General features: G+C 47.0%; 1 pseudogene; it reads right to left on the bottom strand.

Annotated features, from left to right (window-relative positions):
- Positions 1-504: 504 nt before the first annotated feature.
- LOC102852408 lies at positions 505-1,819 on the bottom strand (annotated as a pseudogene).
- Between the last annotated feature and the right edge of the window lie 19,001 nt (positions 1,820-20,820).

The raw sequence follows: 20,820 nt of genomic DNA, 5'->3' as shown, positions 1-20,820 counted from the left end.
ATCAACATTTATCAAAGTTCATAGTTTCCAGAAGCATGTTGTTTTGGAAGTGGATGCCACTCCTGCTTCCAAAATTTAAAAAGTACTGATTTTAAAAACTGATAACTTGAGGGAGCTCTGGTGGCCTAGTGGCAAGAAGCTGCACTGCAATCCCAGTGGCATACAGTTCAGATCCACCAGATGCTTTCTTGGAGAAGGAGGGGCAATCTCCTCTTGTACCAGTCAGATCTGATTTGATGGCACACACACAAAATATAATAAAATAAAATGTAAAATAAATTTTTTTTTACATTTTAAGAAACCCCAATGGATAACTTAAAACTGCCACACAAAAAAGAAAACAAATAGCCCACAAAACATTCATTTCCTCTGGAAGGTTTTACGATGAATTGTTATCATACCCAGTCTTTTGCTATTAAATGGCCAGTTGAGACAAGCAGGTATGAGACTGTTCTTCCACCACTGACTAAGACTGGGCTGGCAGGTGTTAAGGGAAACATTCATTCAGCCTTCTGAACTTCTGAGCAGACGTAGCGACCTGTCAGCTCCAGCAGCCGTTGTGTCCACTGCTTTGATGACATCCACAGCAACAGTCTGTCTCATGTCACAGACAGCAGAACGACCCAGAGGAGGGTAGTCAGAGAAACTCTCCACACACTTGGGCTTGCCAGGAACCACATCAACAATGGCAGCACCAGCAGACTTCAAGCATTTGGGGCCATCTCCCAGCTTCTTACCAGAACAGCGATCAGTCTTCTCTTGGAGCTCAGCAACTTGCAAGCAATGTGAGCTGTGTGACAATCAGCACAGGTGCATGGCCAGCACTGGTGTGCCCGGGAGGATTTAAGATGCTCACCTGAGCTGCGAACCCAGCTGCCTCTACTGATGGACCATTTTTGCTGTCACCAGTCACGTTGCCACGTTGAACAGAAATGTTCTTAAAGTTGACGCCAACATTACCATCCCACAGGCCTTCACTCAAAGCCTCCTGGTGCATTTATACAGATTTGACTTCAGTGGCTGGGGCAAATGTGACCACCGTGCCAGGCTTGAGAACGCCAGTCTCCACTCTGCCCTCAGGGACCATGCCAGCACCACCAATCTTACAGACGCCTGTCAGTTGGACGAGTTGGTGGCTTGAACCCAAAGCTTCAAGCAGTGTAGTCCCACTGGCACAGCCATCCTTCCAGGTGACATTCCATCCCTTGAACCAAGGTGTGTTAGCACTTGGCCCCAGCATGTTGTCACCATTCCAGCCAGAAAGTGGCACAAAGGCTACTGTGGCAGGGTTGTAGCCCGTATTCTTGATGTAGGTGCTGACTCCCTTAACGATTTCCTCGTCTCTCTTCTGGCTGGAGGGTGCTCTGTGGGATCCGTTTTGCTAACATCAACAATTGGTTGGTTCCCACCCAGTGTGTAAGCCAGAAGGAGTGATCACGGGCTGCCTGTTCTCTGAGAAACCAGCCTCAAATTCACCAACACCCACAGCAACAGTCAGGATGGCAGTCAGCCTGGGATGTTCCTGTGGTCGTGTTTTTTGCAAAGTCTCTGTGTCCTGGGGCATCAGTGGTGGTCACATAGTGCTTGCTGGTCTCAAATTTCCACAGGGAGATGTCAGTGGTGATGCTACACTCACATTCAGCTTTCAGTTTATCCAAGACCCAGGCATATTTGAAGGAGCCCTTTCCCATCTCCACAGCTTCCTTCTAGAACTTCTCAGTGGTTCTTTTGTAGGTCCGGTGGCCAGCAGGGGTGGACCTAGACTTGCCCGGATTTAGTGTCCAACAACGACGGTGTTGATATGGGTCTCCTTCCCCATTTTGGCTTAGGTTCCACGATGGTTTTCATCAACACCTGTGTTCTGGCGACAGATCTGTTGCCAAAAAAAAAATGTATCTTCTTTTAATGCTTCCTGGATCATTCAATATTCTGGTCACAGCATCCTTAAGTATTGCAACTCAAGGCTTGAATTTGTTCTTCAGTTCCTTCAGCTTAAGAAACGTTGAACGAGTTTGATCTTTTGGTTTTCTGATGCACCTATTTGCATATTCCATAATAGATGGAGAAGAGATTGATGTTGTTGACAATGTCAGCCTGCTCGGCTCCACAATCAATATTCTTTGGCACCAGCAGTTAGGAAATCAAAAGACGGATAGTGTCAGGGACCTCTCCAAAGGGTTGAAGAGTAATGACGTCAGTCTAAAGACAAAAGTGTGACTGATTCGGGCCATGATCTTTGCAATGACTTGTTATGAATGAGAGAGCTGGACAGTGACTAAGGACGACAGAAGAATTGATGCTTTTAAGTTGTGGTGCTGGGGACTGCCAAGAGAACAAACAAATCATTCTGGGAGAGGGTTAAAACCAAGTTGTTCCTTGAAGGATTTTGAAGCTCCATCTCACATACTTTGGGCATGTGGCCAGGAGGAACTCATCCTTGAAGAAGGACATCATGCTTGGAAGGGACAGCACAGAAGAGGAAGACCCCGAATGAGATGGATTGACACAATAACTGGGGTAATGGGAATAGATGTGGAAGTCAGTAAGACGGGCTCAGTATAAAGCAGGTGTCAGAGCTACTGTACATAGTGTCTCTATGAGTCACAGGTGACTCGATGGCACATAACAACAACAACTAGTATGGAGAAAAGATACAACCCTGACACAGACTTTTCTTGTTTTAAACCATGTCATGTCAGAGACAGCAAAGTGGGCACAGGATAGAGCAGGTTTCAGGGCTATGGTACACAGGGTCACTATGAGTCACGAGCAACTGATGGCACCTAACAACAGTGTTCCCTTGTTCTGCTTGTACAATTGATTCTTGGTCTAGATATTCTGGAATTCCTATTCCTTTTCAATGTCCACTATAGCTTGTTATGATTCACACAGTCAAATCCCTTTGCACAGTCAATGAAGCACAAATAGACTCTCTTATGGTAGATGTGTACAGCCAGGATCCATCTGACCTCAGCAACGATAACTCTGGTGCCATCGCCTCTTCTAAATCCAGCTTTAATATCTGGCAGTTCTCAGTCTATGTACTGTTACAGTTGTTTTTGAATGATCTTTAGCAGTATTTTACTTGCATGTGACATCAATTATATTATTTGATAATTTAGATATTCTGTTGGATCACCTTTCTTGGGAATGGTGAGGAAGGAGAGGAAGGCCCTCAACAAGGCGGACAGATGATACAGTGACTACAATAATGGGCTTAGTGTGCCAGAGATTGTGAGGATGGCACAAGATAGGACAGGATTCAGATCTGTTGTTCATAGGGTCGCTATGGGTGTACATTCATTCAATGGCACATCACAACAATAACACTGGACTTTTTATTTACTCTGTATCTGTAGGGGAACTTAGAGAGCTTTGGTGGCCTCGTGGGTAAGGAGTTGTATTGCTAACACAGAGGCAGACAGTTTGAATTCACCAGCTACTTCATGGGAGAGAGAGAGACAGTCTCCTCTTAGGAGATTTACAACTTTGAAAACCCAACAGAAGGTCAGCTATGAAGCAGTTCCAACTTGTCCATAATGAAATGTAAAGCTATATGCCACACATCATTCTTCTGTTTTTATTAATATTTTTATTATTCATATACATTGTGTTTCATGCATGTACATTGTGTGTTATACAATTTTCTATTTATATTCTATTTTGTTCACTTATAGTGTGGGTTTTTCTCCACCTTTTTTATCTTGATATCGAGTGTGTATTTCCACCAAAACCATTTAATTCTTCTCATTTTTTTCACTATACGGTATTTTCAGTTTTTCTGAGTGATTGTTTCAGTATTTATAATGCTCTTCTTTCACCAACTTTGATTTTTTTTAATGTTTCCAGAAATTTATCCATTCCACTTCTTCTTGTTGTTGATTGCCGTTGAGTTGAGCACGACTCACAGTGATTCTATGAACAAAAGACCTAATACATTTCCATAACTGTCGTCATTTCTCCGAGTTCATAGAGTTTCCAGAGGCATGTGGTTTAGGAAGTGGATGCCACTCCTGCTTCCAAACCTGTTTTACATCTGGGAGCTCCACCAAACACTGTCCACACCGGGAAGTCATTCTGGTATTTGATATCCCGATGGTACAAAGTTCAGCACCACCGCAAACTCAGGTTACTTCATACAGCACATTGACAAAGAGCGATGTGCAAAGTGGAAGAGTGTTCCTCCGGATTTAACAGCACTAGTTTCACCTAACAAGCATTGAGGACTCTCCTTCATAGGGTCCCTATGAGTCGCCTGCAACTCGACGGCACTTAACAACAACAACAACAAGTTTCACTTAGCAGTGGTTAAGTGTCATCAAGTTGAATACAACTAAGCATAAGTTTTGCACAAAAGATCTAAACTCCGTTCTATGACTAATACCATTTTCGTGCAGAACTCTGTTCTATAACTACCATCATTTCTGTACATTTAAAGAGTTTAGAGAGTTTGTAGAGTTTCCAGAGGCATTTAGTTTTAGTTATCCATTCCACTTAGGTTATCAATAATTTCAGTATTACTAAAAAGACTTTTTTGTATTCTCCCCCCCCCCATATTGTTTCTGTTGTTAGATGCTGTCAAACAGAATATTACTCGACTTTGAAGGCCCATGTATGAAGACGTTGGGTTTTGGATTTTGAAAGTTTCCTGGGTGGAGGCCCTAAATGGTACAGTTGATGTGCTCAGCTACTAACCCAAAGCTTGGCAGTTCTAATAAACTCAGAGATGCCTTAGAAGAAAGCACTGGGAAGTATTTCTAGAAAACAAACATCCACCGACAATCTCACAGAGCACAGTTCTACTCTGACACAAAGCATCACCATGAGTCTGAATTCATCATGGCAACCAGTTGAACTGGTAATTTCAGGGAAAATCAATGCATTTAAAAACACATTTTACTAATTCATTTTTAATGTTTGCATCAAAGTAATATGTGCACATATAATAACTGAAGCAGATAATGTGAACAATCCTTGGATCACCAAGTGGTCTCCATCTACATCTCCATGCCTGAGGACTTTTACTTGCAACCCAGAGTGTTGGATATACTACGGATTGGCAAAAGAACAAACCTATCTTGGGGGAAGTGTAACCTGAGTGCTCCTTAGATGGAAGGATGGTGAAACTTCATCTCACTAACTTTGGATATGTTGTCTGGAGGAGCCTGTCCTTAGAAATAGACATCATGCTGGGAAAGGCAGCTGTTCAGTGAAAGAAAGGAAGACTTTCAACAAGATAGATTAATACCGTGACTGCAATGCTGGACCCAGGAGTGAGGAGATGTGGTGATGCTACAAGACAGGGTAACATTTTGATCTGTTCATAGGGTTTCTACGAGATTTCTTCAACTCAATAGCACCTAGCAAGAACAAATAATTAATTAATCCATTTTTAACAAATTCTCTTAACACATCATTATGTAATATTAGGACAGTTCTACTTTCTTCCCCACTCCATACCCCTAACAACTGTCCACTACTGGCACCTTCATTCCTACTATGTGAAAATTTTGACTATCTACTTCTCTTTTACAACAAGAAAGATTTCCATAGTTTGTCCAATATCAATTTTACAATTGAAAAACAGATAAAGTATTTGCATCAGTTGATGGAACAGTGGCCTAATATTTTGGTTTGGATGCAAGAGACTCCGTTTTAGCTCCCAGCCAGTGCAGGCGCTCTGCGTGTATCAGGCACCCATGTGTCATTGGAGGCTCTGTGTTGCTGTGTTTGAGGCACTGATAACCACAGAGCTCCCAGAGAAAAATGGACTAGGAAGAAAAAAAACCCTGATGATCTGCTTCTGCGAATCCGCCAGTGAAAACTCCAAAAGCTTAAAATTCCTCCAAAAAAGTTGTTACTCAAAAAAAGAAGAGGAAAATGATTATAAATTCCTATAGACAATGAAAACAAGAGGGGAAAAAACCAGAATATTACTCATAGCAACTTGGGAAAATCTTTTGCAATCGTCATAGTCTCTGCTGTGCTGTCACCATTGTTATAGGCATCGTGTCAATCCACTTCCTTGGCACTCTTCCTCTCTTTCTCTGAACCGCACCAACCTGCCCCAAAGCTTCCTAGTCTCGGCCTTTAAGGAACACTCTTGCTGCACTTCCTACAAGACAGACGTGTCTGTTCTCTTGGTGATTCGAAAGATACTCAATACTCTTCTTGAACACCACAACTCAAAGCCATCGATTAGTCTGTCTTCTTCACTTACTGTCCAACTTTCAGATGCATAAGAATGTAACCATGTAAACAATGTAAACAATGGAAAATACTAAGGCTTGCATCGGGTGCACCTTAGTCTCTAAACTGACATCCTTGCTCTTTAGCACTCACGGAAGGTACCTAACAGCAAATTTTCCTAATGCAACATGTCTTTTGATTTGAGTGCTGTTACCTTGGATGTTAATTACGGATCCAAGTAAAATAGAATCGTTAACAACTTCAGTCGACTTCAACTTGTTATGTACTGACAAGTTGAAACTGACCCATAGCTAACTGCAGTGGGTTTCCAGAGGCAGTAAACTGCCCCGGAGGAGGCTGCCTAGCCTCCTGCCACAGATCAGCCCGGGGCTTTGAACTTCTAGCCTTTGAGTGGCTCTGCAGCTCCTTGCCATTAGGCCCCCAGAGCTCCTTCAAGTAGGAGGATCTCCTTCCACAGCACATGTTATTTCATGCTCTTTGGCCTTCTAGAACACTGGGCTTTGCCAGAAGTTTAGTCATTCATTAACATTTTATTGAAGTAAGATTGATTTAGTTTCTTTTTTTAAAATACATTTTTTCCTCCATGCCAAATAAATTTTTACTTTTATTTGTTACTTTAATGAAAGTTAACAGAAAAGTTAGATTTTCATTCATTCATTGTTGCTTATTTTGCCCCTTCTCCCTCCACTAGTTCACTTTTTCAAATATTCATTCATTGTTGCACAATTACCTCTCTCCCCAACACCCTCTAGTCCTTTCTGCAATGTACCTGAGCTATGGTTGTATGTATAATGCCTAATCATACATTCCTTTTAAACAGTCCTTTCCTTCAACTGTTACAATGTAGAATGCTTTATGTATCCCCTCTTTTCTTAGTTTCCCCCCACGTCAGTGCTATTTTATAACAGTGGTGTTAGGCAATATTTGTCCTTTTGTGACTGAGATAGTTCACTCAGCAAAATGTCCTCCAGGGTCACTCATTTTGTGTAATATTTTATGAGTTCCTTGTTTTTCAGTGCTGCACAGTGTTCCATTGTGTGAATATGCCATAATTTTTCTCTCCATTCGTTTGTTGATGGGCACTTGGGTTGCTTCCATCTCTTTGCTATTGTGAATAATGCAGCCATAAACATCGGTGTGCAGACATCTGTTTGGGTGGCAGCTCTAATTTCTTTAGGATATATTCCAAGTAGTGGAATTGCTGGATGAAATGGTATTTCTATTTTCAACTTTTGAGGAAGCGCCATACTGCCTTCCAGAGTGGTTGGTTGCATTATTTTATACTCCCACCAACAGTGAATAAGGGTCCCAATCTGTACACAACCTCACCAGCATTTGTTTCTTGCTGTTCTGTTAACTTTTGCTCTTCTTTCTGGTGTGAGATGATATAGATGTTTTGATTTGCATCTTTCTAAGAGCTAGGGATTTTGAACTTTTCTTCATGTGTTTGCCATCTGAATGTCTTCTTTGGTGAAGTGTCTATTCATATCTTGTGTCCATTTTGTGATTGGATTGTTTACCTTTTTTGCTGTTGTTGTTGAGGTGCTGGAGTATTTTATAAATTTTAGATATGAGTCCTTTATCAGATATGTCATTATCAAATATTTTCCCCTGTCTGTGGGTTTCCTTTTTTACCCTGTTGGAGAAGTTTTTGGATGTGCATAGGGATTTGAGTCTTAGAAGGTTCCATCCATCTATTTTAGTTTCTTATTTGCTTGGTTTCTTCTCTTTAGTTTCTTTTCTAATATCTGCACGAATCATAATTCTCCCTTCTTGTCTCTTTGTTTACTCTGTGGATCAGCTTCCTGTTTCTTGAGTTGAACTTCTGGGTAACTTATTTTGATTCTTTCTTATCTTTTGACAAGTATATCTAAATCTCCCTTACAATGTCCAAGAGCTTTTTTTGGGCCCATCGTGTTTCATTAACTCATGATCTGTCCTCTGACTCCAGTAAAAAGAGGAGGTAGGATTGTGCCAATTTAGTTTTCAGACCGATGGGATTTGAAAAGTGTCCTTTTGTTCTTAATTGGTTTTCACTTACTGTGTGTGGCCACTAGAGACGTAGTATAGAGCCACATATATGCCTCCTGGAAACCACAAACCAGCAAGGCAGAGGGATGGTGACTAAGCACACACAAGACAGAACAAGAAGGTCCAAGGTAGAGGTGCCGGTGGGTGGCACACCTCAGTGGTACGTGGAAACAAAGGCTTGGGTCTTCCCTAGAGTTCTTACCCAATGGAAAGGAGTCTGGGGTTTCCCAAGAATTTCTACTTCCAACATCATCCCCAGGGGAGACTGATGACGGTAGAGGTATCCCAGTTTGAGAACTGCTGTTCTAGGAGGTCACAGATAAAATTTCTTCAACAACAGGGCCCAGAGAAGCTTCCCTAATGGAAACTTATTCAGTCCAGTGAAGTGGGATGAAGGTGATTGGATGAGGAGGGGGCCAGGAGAAGGAGTCACAGATGATGGTGTGATACTCACGGACAGGGCTAAGAAAACATGGCATCGCACACACATACACCACACACTCACTGAGGCCTTTGGGCTGTGGTGCTGGAGAAAAGTATTGAACATATCATAGTTGGCTAGGAGAACAAACAGTTTCATCTGAGAGAGGGTGAGACCACGCTGCTCCTTGGAGTCAAGGATTCTGAAGCTTCGTCTGACATACTTTGAACATGTTGCAAGGAGGGACCAGTCCTTGGTGAGGGATATCAGCCTTCGAAGGGTGGAGGGACAGTGCAGGAGAGGAAGACCCTCGATGACATGGATTGATTCAGTGACTGGGGTAATGGGGATGGGTGTGCCAGAGACAGTATGATAGGCACAGGATAGAGCAGGGTTTAGGGCTGCTGTACATAGGGTCACTATGAGTCACAGGGGGCTCAATAGCACATAATAACAACAACGTGCTTCTAAGAGTGGAGTCTTTTCTCAGACATCTCTTTTCCAATGTTTTAGGAAGTTTTGTGTTTGTGTTTTGGGTGTTTCCCTTAGATTTGGATTAGAACTTGCACCATAGGACAATCTCTCTCTTTTTAATTTATAATACATATTTTTTTCCCTTTTTTTAAATTGGTTTGCTTACAAAGTTAGTATACATTGTGTTTCACACCATTCTTCACTCACGCGGCGTTTCATACAGTCATTCTCATGCATTCTGTTTTATAAAGTCAATCACCATTGGATCTTGCCCATCATAACCCTGCCTTTTCACCCGGATCCTTCCCGTTTCCTTTCCCCCTCCCTGACCCACCAAACTGTGTAGCCTGCGTTTTCACCCTGAGCATCCTCACGCCTCTGCTGTGGTTATAAAAGCCAACTTCTCAGTTCTTCATCTGCGCTTGGGCACATTACTTACACGGGGTCACTCACGCCCCATGGGTCACCCACGTCCCTGCCCTCTGTGTGAAAGGAGGCTTTGAGTGCATGGGCCCCGGGGTGAAGGTGTGTAGGTGGGACTCAGGGCTGACTCAGAAGCCAGGCCCGGACACTCCTGTCTGAGAACACACCTCAGGGGAGGAAATGGCTGGACGGATCCTTATCCTAACAGCTTCGCATGCCGCCTCCCAGTCCAGGGCATGGGTTGCCCCAGGAGGCCAGGCATTCAGCAGGGTGAGAAGCTGTACTTTTGAGGGTTACTAGCTCAGGTGGCCTAGTAGCAAGAGGTCGCACTGCAATCCCAAAGGCATGTGACTGGAGGCCACCAGCTGCTGAAAACCCACTGGAGGGTCAGCTAGGAATCGGTTCCCACTCGACAGTACACAACAATAACAACAATTTGTCCACTCTGCCCTTGTCCTCAACGTGGAATCGTATTTTAAAATGCAGACTCAGTGCTATTGAGTCCAAGAGCAGCAGCCAAGCCGGCCCTGAGGGTCTGAGGCTGGGCATCGCACTGGGGTCTCCATCTTTATCTAAGGCACCGTATTCGGTGAACTCGAATCACCAGAGAGGTGCCGGCTTCAGGCTCCAGCACATCTCCCTCCAGGCGTGGCCACCCGGGCTCCCAGGAATCACACTGGTGGCAAATCTGTGCTGACAGCTGCTTTCCTGCATGATGAGCTGTGGGAAAGGGAGCAACAATCAGAAGCCTGTGATCAGCACACGATGGAGCCAGCTCAGGGCAGGGCCGCTAAGCCGCAGGGACAACGTGGGGAACGCAGCTGCTCTCCCCGGGGCCATGCCATTACTGCTTCCTGCACAGAGCCCGTGTTGTTGTCAGAAGCTGTTGAGTGGTCTCCAACTCGTAGCAACTCTTTTCTCCCTGCCCAAGCCGCCCCCCCAAGTTCACGCTTCTCTTTGAAAAGTGAAAGAAAAATTATTTCATTGTTATAAAATTCCTCCCCCGCCCCCCAGTCCACTCCACTATGCGGCCTTGTTCTGGACTCCTGTCAGGACGATAATACCTAATCATATATACCTTTCAAACTGTTTTCTCCCTCATCTGTTTCAATGCAGTATACATAATTTATTCCTTCTTTCTCAGTCTCCCCCAAACCCTGATGTCAATCCCATTTTACAACAGTGGCACTATACAGTATTTGTCCTTTTGTGACTGAGATATTTCACTCAGTATAATGTCCTCCACGGTCACCCATTTTGTATAATATTTCATGAGTTCCTTGTTTTTCATGAAGCCATTATTTTTAAATTTTTCTATTATTTTGTGTGTGTGTACCGTCAAATCAGATCTGACTGGTACAGGAGGAGATTGCCCTTCCTTCTCCAACAGAGCATCTGGTAGATTTGAACCGTGGGATTGTAGTGCAGCTTCTTGCCACTAGGCCACCGAGTTCCTTGTTTTTCAATGCAGCATAGTATTCCATTGTGTGAATGTACCACAGCTTCTCTATCCATTCCTTTGTTGTTGGGCACTTAGGTGTTTCCAACTCCTTTTTATTGTGAACAAAGCCACTAAACATGGATCATGATGCCCTTTTTCCAGTGACTGGACCTTCCTGATAACAAGAATCAAGGCTGATGCACCCACAAACAGATTTCAGAGGGGGTCTTGACTGTATTCTGCTACTGTTCTGGATTATAACCTTTTTACTTCCCCAGTATGGTTCTGTGTGGTCTATAGCTATTGCAAAACAGATAGTTTGCTGTTGTTATTATGTGCTGTTGAGTTGCTTGCGACTCATAGCGACCCTATGTACAACAGCTCTAAACTCTGCTCTGTCTTGTGCCAATCTCATTGTCTCTGACACACTCATCCCGATTGCCCCAGTCACCAAATCAACCCATCTTGCAGAGGGCCTTTCCCTCATGAGCCTGTCCTCCCCCCTCCCAAGCATGATGTCCCTCTCCAAGGACCGGTCCCTCCTTACAACATGACCAAAGTATGTCAGACGAAGCCTCAGAATCCTTGCCTCCAAGGAGCAGCCCAGTTTAACCCTCTCTAGGATGAATCTGTTTGTTTTCCTGGCAGTCCATGGTACATTCTATACTCTTCTCCAGCACCACAGCTCAAAAGCATCAATTCTCCTTCTATCCTCCCTGGTCATTGCCCAACTCTCTGATGCATAATAAGTGATTGCAAAGACCATGGCTTGTACCAGATGTACCTTAGTCTCCAGAAACACAACATTGCTCTTGAGTACTTTAGAGAGGTCCCTAACAGCAGACTTGCCCATCGCAATATGTCTTTTAATTTTCTGGCTGCTGGTGCCAAGAGTGTTGATTGTGGAGCCAAGCAGACTGAAGCTGTGAACAATCTCAATCTCTTAACCATCCATCCTGATGCTGCCAATTGGTCCAGTGGTGAGAATCTTTGTCTTCTTGGCATTGAGCTTCAATCCATACTGAAGGCTGCGGTCCTTGACCCTCAGCAGCAAGCATTTCAGGTCCTCCTCAGTTTCAGCCAGCAGGATTGTGTCATCTGCATAACGCAGATTGTTGATAGATCTTCCACCAATCCTGATGCCACACTTCTCCTCATAGAGCCCAGCCTCCCGGATGATCTGTTCTGCATACAGATTGAAAAGGTATGGAGACAGGACACATCCCTAGCGTACACCCTTCCAAATTTTGAACACTGCAGATTAAGACTGTAAAATGTAAGATTGGTGTTGGGATGAGTAGAAAGAGGTACAAGAATATGGGGGACATGTCTGACCTCATGGGAACTAGTTTTGTGTTGTTGATGTTGTTGCTCAGGACAGTTTTCCTTTGTGAAGTTGCTAAAGGTCAGATACATTATTCCATGTGGCTCTTCCTTTTTACATTAGAGGTGTTGTCGTTGTTGCTGTTAGGTGTCACTGAGTTGAGTACAGCTCATAGTGACCTTATGAACAAAGGGTCTGAACCCTGTCCTGTCCTGTGCCATCCTCATCATCTCCGACACATTGGAGCCCATTGCTGGCGTCACTGTGCCGATTCGTTTTGTTGAGGGTCTTCTAGCAGGTCAGGGACCAGAGGACAGTCCTTGGTAAGTACACCTCCTCCACTGTGTCCACTTGTAGGACTCTCCCTTAGCCCCTTGGCCATAAAAATTCCCTTGGACTGCTCTCTGCTTTGGTTGGGAAAGGGTTACAAGTTCTTAAGATCTGCTTACAAATGCCCAGGGGCACCCCACTCTACCAGGAAGCCTTCTGGCTGCAGGCATTCAGCTCCCCCACTGGGTGGTCAGCACATCCTCTGTAGCAGGCTGCTCACTGGGCTGGGAAGCCCACTGCACCATCTGTGCTTGTCTCCTGTCCACTGTCATTTCTCTGTCACTGCTTCTCCCCATCTGAAGCGCACTCTCTCCCTCCCTCCCTCCTCCTCTCTCCCTCTTTCAGCTCCATGCAGGGAGCCAGAGTTCAAAGATGCAGCTATCACCCAACTCTTCCGGTGGTTGTGAAGCTCCATTTTTCAGGCTCCCGGATGGCACGTTCTAAGCCTGATGGGATGCCACACTGACCAATCTCCTCCTTGGAGTCTCATACACCTTATCTGTGCTATCACCAAGCTGTCCTTCCAGGCCTCTTGGTGGACCTCAAGTACCTTATTTGCATAAGCTCACTCAATTGTTTGGTGGGAGTTACAAGATCATGGTGAGAAAGGCCATAGAAGCACCACCCATTGCATGGCATTATCCCACAAATTCTTACAGGAAGACGGGGAGTATCAGACACACAGACAGAGGGGAGATGGCCTCACGACCACAGAGGCAGACATGGGAGTGATGCAGCCACAGAAGCTGGAAGGAGATCCTCCCTTGAGCCTCTGGAGAGAGCACAGCTCTGCGTGCACCCTCGCTTTCACCCGGTTATGCAGACCTTGAACTCCTGCCCTTCAGAACTAGGAAAGAACCGGTTTCAGTTCGTTTTCAGCCATCCACTTTGTGGTTTGTGGTCACTGTCAGGATCCCCACACCTGCAAACCCAGAAGGATGACAGCATGGGAAGCCGGGAACCACCTGATGCGGTCCCAGCTGAAGTCGCTGATGCACCAGGTGGTGTGTCACCCGGTCACTGATGGGCGTGGATGAGAGGCGGTCTGCGTCTGTACAGATTAACCACTGGCCTGGAGTCGGCTCCAGTGCACAGACACCCTCTATAGAGTTTCTGAGACAGTAGTAGGTTTTGGGGATTTTCTTAAAAATTGTGCTCTAAGTGAAAGTTTCAAATTGGTTTTTGTCAAACATTCTTCTAGGTGGTATAGCACTGGTCTGTGTGTTGCTGTACAGAGGTAACTCGTGGTTGCTGTGATGTTGAACACTGTGACAGTGATGTGCCAATCGTGGTAATGGGCACCCATGGTGGACAGTGCTGGCTGGAGCTTCCCGACTAAATCAAGCCTGGAAGCAGGAGCGGCATCCACTTCCAAAATGGCTTGTCTCCGGAAACTCTTTGTACGAACAGTGCTCAGGCTGTTCGTTCATAGGGTCCCTATGAGTCATCTATGACTCGATGGCACCTAACAACAACATAACAACAAGTGAAAGTTTGCAAAGCAAGTTTGGTTTCCCTTCAATTGTTTGATATATGTTTGTTTTATGAGATTACACTGCCCACGACGTGATCTCTCTCACCCAGTCCTCTCTGTGGTCCTCACTTCTAGCCTGCCTGGAGCCCTTCTTACCTCTGGGCTCTTTCCTCAGAAAAGCACTGCTCTTGTGGCCTTACATGATTGGCTGCTCTAAGGAATGAGTGCCTCCTGGCCTTACTGGCCACCTCCTGGCCTTACTGGTCACCTCCTGGCCTTCCTGCCGTGTGGTTGGAAGTTGAGTTACAGGCATCAGTTCTGTTCGATTTGATGGGCTACTAAAGGCCCACTCTTGGGGGCCAACAGTAAATCTTAACACGACCCTCATGACTCTGCCCAGCTCATTGAGGGTCTTCCCCTGGAAAACCTCTGGAGCAGTTCTGCTCTGTCCCATGGGTTCACTGTGAGCTGGGATAAACTTAATGGCAATCAATCGTTTTGGTTTTTCATTTATTCTCACTCCCAGAAGCTCTGGTGGTGCACCAGTTAAGTGTCTGGCTGCTGACGGAGAGGTCAGCACTTCCAGCCTATGAGTGGCTCTGCAGGAACCACAAAGCTGTCCGTTCCTGTAGAGAAGAAGCATCACATCTTTCCGAGGACTGGCTCCTCCGGACCACATGCCCAAAGGCTGTGAGATGACCTTTCACCATTCTCGCCTCCAAGGAGCATCCTGGTTTACTTCCGCCAAGACAGATTTATTTGTGCTTATTTGGCAGTCCATAGGATATTCAATCCACTTTACCAACACCGCAATTCAAAGGTATCAATTATTTTTTTGTCATTGTCTGATTTCCAGATGCACAAAAAGCAATTGAAAATACCATATCTTGGGTCATCCCATGTTTTGGGAACACTGAAACAGCGATATTCTGTCATGTTGTACAAAGAGTAAGGGTCATGTGGGGACAGCAAAGTTTGACCTTTACCAACTTCACAAAGGGGAACTGTTCTGGTCAACAGCTTCAATGATACAAAACCAATCTTCATGAAATCAAGCATGTCCCCACAATCCCATACTTTCTCAACACCAATCTTACTGCTTTGCTGTGTCCAAAATCCGATCCCTTATCTCACAGACCACACAGAACCATACTGAGGAAGTTAAAAGAGTATAATCCCAGTTAGTAGAAGAATACAGGCAGGATAGTTTCTGAAATGTGCTCACAGGCACCTCTGCCTTGAGCCTCATGGCTTTAGACCAGAGTGACAAAGTTCTGTTGATGTTACGTGCCATTGAGTCACCTGCTACTCATAGCAATCCTACGCACAAATAGTTCTGAACCCTGCTGTGTCCTGAGCCAATCTCATCCTCTTCCACACATCTAGTCCCTTTACCCCAGTCAGAGTGAACCCATCTCATCCAGGGTCTACCTCTCCTGCGCTGTCCCTCCACCCTTCCAAACACGATAGCCTCTGCCATCACGGATTGCGGAACCAAGGAAGCTGAAGTTGTTAATAATCTCCATCTCTTCAATTGGCCCAGTGCTGAGAATCTTTGATTTTTGATCTTGAGTTTCAATCCTTATTGAAGACTGCAGTCCTGTCAATATTAGCTTTTCCCTTCCTGCACCTGCAGCTCCCCTGCCAACAAACTTGGGCAAAGGCTGTTAGCTGAGCTCTGGTTCTGTCCACGGGGGAGAGCAGTCCAAGGAGCTCCATCACCTGTGGGTGCTCCGGTTCGCCATGGCTGCTGCTCTCTGCAGTGTAGCTGGAGCAAGAACTTCTGGGCCCAAAGCACGTGCGCCATTCTCTTGCTTGTTCTTGGCTGGCAGGGAAGATCTAATTCTGTTGCTGAGCTGCTCACTGTATTGGCGAGACTAGCCAGTCCCCTGTGGATGGGCTAACATGCCCTATTCCCACCCACCCATGTGGCAAAGCCAAACTGTGCCTAGGAGTGCCACTTTGAAGGCACCCTGGGAATAAATGCACGGCAGTGATACAAATTGGAATCCAGTCTGTGACGCTCTACAACAATGGACAGTCTCCCCTGCTCTGCTGTTAGGCCTGCTGGGTCTTCTGTCCACCCTCACCTTCAGCAGAAGCCAGGACCTGCTTGCCCTGCTGTCCCCAGAAGGCCAGGCAGCCTCCTTCCTCATCCGTCTGGAATGAGAGAGATGAGATGGGTGTTAGCACCTCTGCCCCACCAGACCCTGTAGGGTCAGCTGAGCGGTACCAGCAGGAGCAGTGAATCTCCCCAACTTCTGTTCTCTGTGCTTCCTCACTGCCAATGTTCTCGAGCTCCAGGTTCTTCCAGTGCTGCTGGGACAGTGCTGTGGTGGGGAGGAATCTGGCACAGGAGCCTGGCCTCATGGAGGCTTGGACCCCCTGCAAGGCCCCCATGCAGACCCCAGTGACCTCTGGCTTCCCCCAGACTCAGGGAGGCAGCCAGGGTCAGCACTGAGCAGCAGGGGAACTGGGCCAATCCCTTTCCTGAGGAAGTGTCTGCGTTCTCATCTGTAATATGAACATGTGCTCCTTCCAGAAGAGGCCAGGGAGCTGAGGGGAAAGCCGAAGGTGGACTGAGGGCCAGGCCTGGAGGACCTACTGGGCAGCCACTAAGACACTGCGGGGCCCTTGAGTGAACTTAAGGATGGACACGTCTGGCCTCAGCAGAGAAGTGTCATGGAGGTAGAGGCTGGAGTTAGGGGGCTTAAGTTGAAGGTTCCCTCTTTTTCAGGATAGAGTTACAGGAGTTTGTGGGTGACAGAAGGGTCCCCAGGGATGAAGGTGCAGAGAAGAGGAGGACCTATGACCTCCAACCTTGACCAAGGCTCTGCTTTGGGACACACATGGAAGGAAAACAGAGTGACCCTCCTCGGGACACCTGGTTGTCAGTGAGGGATGCTGTGGGGTCTCTGAGACTGTAGGGGTATCCTTCAGGCCCTCTGTGGGAGCTGTCCCCTCTCCTCTAGTAATGGTACCCTGCAGTAATGGGCCTGCCCCAGCTTCTCTTGGCAGAGGGGTTTCTCCTCTAAGGATCCCACAGGAGAAGGGAGGGTTCCAGGCCATGTCAAGTCTGAAATGGCAGTGCTAAAGCAGACAGGAATTTCCAGCTAGGAGTGGAGCCCAAGTGCACTGGACAGGACAATGGATGGGACTAGAGGAAGAAGCTCGATATTCACACCTCCTTCTGAGTGTCCATTCGTCCACAAATTCATTACAGCAGCCAAAGGGCCCAGAGATGTACTCCCTCACCCCACCCCACTCATACTAGACAGAAATTATGACTCAAAACAGGTCCTGAGTTCCTCCACTCAACTCCAATATGTCCCTGAGCTGAACTGGACTGGAAATGTCTTTAAGGATGGTAAGTATATTAGCAAGATAAAAGCCTCTGAAGTTTCCCTGATCTTCACCAGTAAACTTCAGTCATGTTGAACACACTCATCGCGTTGGTCAGCAATTGCCACTCACCACTTGAATTTTTCAAATGCTGTTGTACCTGTTTCCTTTATACACACTACCAGCCCACGACCTGTAACGCACACACCCAAACCACTACATATCTCTCTCACACATACACATAGAGCCCAAAATGTATAAACATACAACACACACACAGCCCACCACATACAACACCCCTATTACCACATACAACACACACCTCACTACATATAGCACACATCCAGCCCACCACATGTAACACACACACAGTCCACCACATATAACACCTCTACTACCACATACAACACACACTTCACCACATATAGCACACATCCAGCCCACCACATATCACACACACGTAGCCCACAACATATCACACCCCCACACCCCCAAGTAATCACATATCACACACACACAGCCCCTGTATGTTTTCCATCCCTGTCTACCAACCGTGACCAGCCAACCTTGACTCCTCATTCGATTTTCACAAGTGTTCAGCCCACCAGCAAGCTGCAGCCCTTCTTTGACAAGCTCTTCCACCCAATATCTGCTTGGGTCAAGCTCTGAGTGTGGCCCAAGGGACACTATGCCACAGCCCTGCTACCTGTCACACGAGCCAAACTCATGCGCCTCTGGTGTTTGCATGTGCCCTTCCCTTCCCTACACTCTATTTCTTGGTCAGTATGTGCAATTGGTCCCTGGCATCTCCAACCTCCCTCTCCCAGGGGGTCTCCCAGACACCCAGCAGTGGTCCCAGTGGCTGCTTCAGAGAACGGACAGCGGGGAGGCCAGGGAGAAGGGAGCTTCCAACTGTATCTCCCTTTGTCCCTCTGCATTCTGAGCCCAGTGTAATTATGGCCAAAAGAAAAAAAAGATAGAAAAATGAACCCAGTTGCTGGTTCCCTGCCTTGGTTCATTGTTAGTTACCTCACGATCAGATTTACATTGTGGTCTCAGTGACATGAGGGTGGGATCTCCTGTCTTGTTCATGTCTATCTCAGTGTCTAAAACATCACTTGGCACAAAGATGTTCAGTAAAGAGCCCACCTAGGAAGAAAGCCAGGAGGGATGGAAGAGACGGGGCCGTCACTAGGGGCTGGTATGGCTTTTTATTCATGACCCATCAGGTGGCTCGCTGCCGTGAGGCAGCTGTGCCGGGGTGAGGCTGGAAGCAATGACACTGGTATTTCAAATACCTGCAGGGTCCGCGTGCGCGTGCGCGCGCGCGCGCGCGCGCGCACACACACACACACACACACGGTTCCCACATGCTCTGGGTGAGAGCTCGGCTCCTGAGGGCTGTGGCTGCAGGCATGGCCTTGGCCTTGGGGGTCTTGCTAAGCAGTCTGACTGGGATAATACTGGGAAGAACTGCATTAGGCTGCAAGTAACAGACAATTCAACTGCAGGGCCTTGAACAAGTCAGTGTTTATTCTTGCATGAGAAATCTGGAGCAAAGCAGGCCCAGGGATGGTGCAGATACTCAGAAGATTCCATGAGGGACCCTGGTTCTTGATGAAGATGTCAAGACTATAAGCCCAGTCTAACTGTGGAGCAAAGGTGGGATGGGATTGGGATTTCTAGGCCCTCAATCTGGCTGAACTATGTGGCTGAGCTAAACAGCTGTGTAGCTTCAGCAAAGTGGCTTCACCTCTTTGAGGCTCAATGCCTCCTCCATCCTCCGGGACAAGGGTCAACTTCTGAGGGCTAATGTCAGCCCTCTACCCACATGACGGCAAAAGCCACTTATGTCCCTACACAGCTCTGTATCCTGATTTCCATTCTTGTAGCACAGGAGCCCAGGACAGAACCTGTTTTACTATAGACAGGAGACAGGGATATGAAGAGGTCCAGGAGGCAGCCCAGCCCACAGCTGCTGAGGGGAATGGGCTCAGAGTGACCCGAGGGCACAGTGGACGTGCCCCTCTGGCTTCACAGGCTGCACCCTTTCCCTTCTGGTTAACAGCCTGGTGCCAACCACGGAGTCCTTTCTGACTCACGGCGACCCCACAAGACAAAGCACTGAGTCACGAGGCCCACCGGCATCACCTTTCTGGAAACAGACTGCCCACCCTTCTGCTTTGGATTCTAAACTCTTAAACTCTTTCCTTTCTTACCCCAGTGCTTGATCCCCAGGCCACCAGGGCTCCTTCTCTAGACCTGACAACCCTCCACCAGGTGTCTGAGACTGAATCTATATGGAGGAGGCTGGCGGATTCAAACAGCCCTCTGGGTTCGCAGTGAAGTGCTTTAACCAGTGTGCCACCGGGGCACCTCTTCAAGACCACGGGTGCTCGTGACTCAGAGCCTGCGCAGACCCTCCCAACAGGCACAGAACGTGACAGAGATGCTCTGCATCCTCCTGCCCTCAGGCCCCCCCCCCATGTAAGTGCAGACAGGGAAGTGTCCCTTTCAGGCTAGCCTTTACCAGCAGTGCCGTGAGCTGAGTGGTGACCCCTTTCAGGCAGTGAAGTCGCCGCCTGGTCATCTCCTCCATCTCCTTCTGGACAGAACCTCTCCTCTCTCACTCCAGCAACTTCCCTGGACAACGGACAGTGCTCCGATGATCTGGGCACTTTCCCTCTTCTCCACCTGCGTGGCCCACCTGGTCAATGTGACAGTCCTGCCATTAGATGTGGCCACAAGCTGGTAGAAGCTGGTGCTGCACAAACATGGCCCAGCTCCTGCCTGCCTCACTGCTTCCTCTCTTGATGTCCATCCACAGCCAGCCTTCCTCCCTTGTCACTGGACAGGCTGGACTTCTGCTTGGAATGCCCTTCCCACCCACCCTCACTTGGTGGACTCTACTCATGCTTCCAGCCTCAGCATAAGCATTCCCTCCTCCAGGAAGCCTTCCTTGACTGAAACCCAATGTCTCTGCTCTGGTCCTGTCGCATCGGCATTTGTCCTCAGCAGCTGACAGACCCCACTTCAGCTGAACTGCACAAAGCACACACTTTGCTGGTGTTACCTGCTGTCAAAAACGGCTGCCTGATGCACAGCTACCCCGTGCACAGCAGAGCAGGTCATCCAGCCCAGTGCTCTGCTGTGGACCAGACTGTTGGCATTCCGAAGGTTTCCCTTGACTGATTTTCTGAAGTAGATCTCCGGGCCTTTCTTCCTAGGCTTTTTTTAGTCAGTTTAGCATCACAGCAACTTGCAAGTTGCCACTGACACAGATGGTGGCTTGGTAGAAGGTTGGCTGGCTAGGGCTAATACCTGGGACTCTCTCATGAAGAAGGCCACTG

This window comes from Elephantulus edwardii, unplaced genomic scaffold, assembly GCF_000299155.1.
Source record: "Elephantulus edwardii isolate Elephantulus edwardi_28Jun2011 unplaced genomic scaffold, EleEdw1.0 scaffold00002, whole genome shotgun sequence".
Taxonomy (NCBI): domain Eukaryota; kingdom Metazoa; phylum Chordata; class Mammalia; order Macroscelidea; family Macroscelididae; genus Elephantulus; species Elephantulus edwardii.
The sequence above is the reverse complement of the archived record's forward strand: the minus strand, read 5'-3'. Positions and strand labels throughout refer to the sequence as shown.